Source organism: Meleagris gallopavo, chromosome 21, assembly GCF_905368555.1.
Source record: "Meleagris gallopavo chromosome 21, MGAL_WU_HG_1.1, whole genome shotgun sequence".
Taxonomy (NCBI): domain Eukaryota; kingdom Metazoa; phylum Chordata; class Aves; order Galliformes; family Phasianidae; genus Meleagris; species Meleagris gallopavo.
Genome location: NC_139424.1, coordinates 7,061,632 through 7,065,085, shown reverse-complemented (window position 1 = coordinate 7,065,085; position 3,454 = coordinate 7,061,632). Strand labels below are relative to the sequence as shown.

Genomic DNA, 3,454 nt, shown 5'->3' with positions numbered 1-3,454 from the left:
GGGGGTTGAGGGAAGTGTCTGCGCACGCGCGGGCTGTGGAGGCGCGAGGCTCGTGGGCACGTGACCGGGGCTGAGGCCGTTGGGCGGTGGCGGCGCGAGGCCGTGAGGGAGCGGCTGCGAGGGGCGGGCGGTGTTGCGGCAGGTTTGGTGGCCGTGCGGACGGGAATGGATCAAAGAGCAGCGGTGTCGAGCTAGCCGTGAGCTAGAAGCGGTGTCGGCTCTGTTCTGCCTTTGCTCGGATGCCTGCGCGGCTCTCTGGGTGGCCCAGTGGCCTCCTGTGCCGTCTCCCCTTAGCAGGGCTCTGCCCGAGCTCGCAGGCAGGCTGTGCTCAGGCGGCTCGGAGCAGCCAGCGGCCGCATCGTGCTGATGGCCGTTCTGTCCGCGTCGGCAGGGCTTTCAGCCACCGCTGACAGCTTCACCGGCTGAAGTTCTTGAAGCCTGAGGTGACTTGGAGCCGTGCAGCCTGGCCTCGTGCTGAGGGAGGAGGATGGCTCACGTGCCGCCTCTGCCCATTCCCTGCCCTGTGCAACTCGGGAGTTTGAAAGGAGATTCTCTGGAAGCTCAGCTGCACGAGTGTGTCCGGCAGGGGAACTGCAGGAAGGTGAAGAAGCTCCTGAAAAAAGGTAAAAACTATCTTAGAAAGGGTCTTGCAGAAAAGCTCTGCTTTGAACCGTGTGCTTATATCTGTGTTCAAAGGGAAAAAATACATAGAATCAGAATGCTGACCATCAATTCAATTTTCTTGTGGAGATACGTTTACAAAAACTGTTACATTTGGCCTTATTGGCAAATAGCAATAATTAATAAAATGTACTTTTGGCTGTAAGGCTTACAGGACCTCAGTCACAAGTGATGGAGGTTCTGTAAAACTAAATTCTGAAGGTCTGCTTTAGGAACGTCCAGAGGGCATCTTGAGTTTTCAGCAGGGTGGTTAAAGTATGGGTTTAGATGTTGGTGTTTTTAATGACGTGGGGACAGGAATGGCACAGGTGAACCCTAGTAGTTGGTGCAGTTGTTAAGTAGAAATGTTCCTAAATCAGTGAATCAGCAGAATGCTGGTAGCCTGGAAGTGCTGAATACAGCAACGGAAAGGAAGCAGCATCTATGTATGTAAATATGCTGTATATACGCTGTATAACACAGGGAGCTTTGGGCGTGATACTCTCTAGAGATGGAAGAAATATGACTGTGAAGATTAATTGTAGGCTTGAAGGTAGATTTTCCTAAATGTTATTGGACACTTAAATCTCATGCTCTGATCTCTAAGAGTGTGACTTCAGAGCACGAGCGCCTGGCTGTGATATCCAGGGCTGCGTGACGGCTGCGGGCGCCGCTCCCCGTCGCATCCATCTGCGTGGAGCGGCCCTCCACCAGGGGGCGTTGTCCCCGCCCCTTCCTGAGAGAGGCGCGTCTGGTTGGTCGGCCGGGGCGGAACATGCAGATGAGGGCGCGTGTCCGATATGCAGCGCCGCACTTTTGGGGTTCCCGCAGCGGGAGAGCGTGGGTGTGCGCGGGTGTGCGCGGGGAGCGGCGGTGCGGGGGCTGGGGCGGGAATGGGGCTGGGTGCGAGCGGTGTCCGTGAGCTGGAGGGCGGTGCGCGGCGATGGGGCGGGCGGCGTTGGGAGTGCTGGGTTAGGACTATACTTTCAGGGATCATTTCTGTAGTTGGTAACTAGAGGAGTGTGATCGAAAGTGTCCGGCACCACAAGCCACGAGGAGGAGCAGCGTGTTCTCTCCTGAGCGTGAAGCGGGCGGGCGGTGCTGCTTGTGCAGGAGCCGCCCGCCATTGATGACCGTTCCCGTCCTACTTGTTGGGTCTGGGAGGGAGAGAACACAGGCTGAGTGGTTTGTGCTTTATTAAAAGTGGAAAAAACAGGCTGAGATGTTAGTGCGCATGGTAACGGCGCAGAGGGAGCTGCTCGGTTTCCCGGTAGAGCGCTGTCTGTTCCCAGTGCTGTCGTGCAGCCCAGGACCCGGGGCGGCTTTCGGGGCCGGATGTGTCTCCACCGGGGCGTAGAAGGGTTGGGGCGCAAACTGCTCGCTGTCAGCGCAGCCCCGCTCAGTGCCGTCTCCGGTCCCCCTCGCTGAGGCAGAGCCCGGTGCCGCAGAGCCGAGAGCAGTTCCGGGGCTCCGGGTCCCTGGCACTCGTACGACGGAGGCGGACCGGCACTGAGCAGGCGATATTGCGCATGCTCGGGGCCCAGGGCCCGCCCCGTCCCGAGAGCGGTTCGTCTGATTGGTCGTTCTGGGCGGAACATGCAGATGAGGGGGGCGTGTCTTAGCAAATTCCCGGGCTGCGTTTTCGGGGTTCCGTAGCGGGGCCGGGGGTCGCGGGCGGCGGGCGGAGCGCGGGTGTGCGCGGGGAGCGGCGTTGCGGGGCCTGGGGCGGGAGTGGGGCTGGGTGCGAGCGGTGTCCGTGAGCTGGAGGGCGGTGCGAGGCGATGGGGCGGGCGGCGTTGGGAGTGCTGGGTTAGGACTATACTTTCAGGGATCATTTCTGTAGTTGGTAACTAGAGGAGTGTGATCGAAAGTGTCCGGCACCACAAGCCACGAGGAGGAGGAGCGTGTTCTCTCCTGAGCGTGAAGCGGGCGGGCGGTGCTGCTTGTGCAGGAGCCGCCCGCCATTGATGACCGTTCCCGTCCTACTTGTTGGGTCTGGGAGGGAGAGAACACAGGCTGAGTGGTTTGTGCTTTATTAAAAGGGTGAAAAGATAGAGCAGTTTGTAGTTGAGTGTGGAAGTTAGTAGCTGGTCTGTCCTGTCCCATGCCCTAGGATGCACGCGCTGTGCTGCAGTTGTTGCCGGGCTCTGGAAAGCTTGCGATTGTAGGGCCGCTGCGGGGCCTGGTTGGCTGCTCGGGCGGGAGCGCGGGTAGGAACGCGTTGGGGTTTGGCAGTGCCTGGTGGCTGTTCCCGATCTTGCAACACTGCCCTGGAAGTGGTGCAGATTTTGGGGCCGGGTACATTACCCGCTGGCACGGGAGGGTTCGGGCAGAATCGCACAATCACAGAATTGTCGGCGTTTGAAGAGATCTCTGGAGATCCCCCAATGCAAATCCCGTAAAGCAGGTTCCCTGGAGGAAAAGCACAGGAAAGCATCCAAGCGGGTTTTGAATACCTGCAGTGAAGGAAACTCCAGTGCCTCTCTGGGCAGCCCGTTGCAGAGCTCTGACACTCTCAGAGCGTTCACGTTCGTGCGCACTGACCCTTGTCCTGTTGTTGGGCACCAGGGAAAAGAGCCCGGCCCCATCCACTTGACTCCTGCCCGCTGTATATTTATAAGCATCGATCAGATCCTCACTCAGTCTTCTCCAGGGCACCCAGCCGCTATTCATCAGCGCCATGCTTCAGATCCCGGTCACTTTCTGTAGCTCTGCTGGATTTTGTCCAGCATTTTCGCGGCTTTGGATCCGTGCTACCGCAGGCAGTGCTGGTGGCGCCGCGTCTGCGCGCAGA

At 59.0% G+C, this 3,454-nt stretch overlaps 1 long non-coding RNA gene and 2 other non-coding genes across 3 annotated transcripts; 2 read left to right on the top strand and 1 right to left on the bottom strand.

Annotated features, from left to right (window-relative positions):
* Positions 1-1,634: 1,634 nt before the first annotated feature.
* LOC146543034 (small nucleolar RNA U3) lies at positions 1,635-1,847 on the top strand. The gene has a single exon (XR_014887658.1). It is a non-coding gene; the product is annotated as a small nucleolar RNA U3 (small nucleolar RNA).
* A 625-nt stretch (positions 1,848-2,472) lies between these two features.
* LOC116217363 (small nucleolar RNA U3) lies at positions 2,473-2,685 on the top strand. Its single transcript, XR_004161820.2, has one exon. It is a non-coding gene; the product is annotated as a small nucleolar RNA U3 (small nucleolar RNA).
* On the bottom strand, positions 2,678-3,339 carry LOC146543033 (uncharacterized). The gene is made up of 2 exons (XR_014887645.1): positions 3,205-3,339; positions 2,678-3,072 (listed from the first exon to the last, which is right to left on the bottom strand). It is a non-coding gene; the product is annotated as an uncharacterized LOC146543033 (long non-coding RNA).
* Between the last annotated feature and the right edge of the window lie 115 nt (positions 3,340-3,454).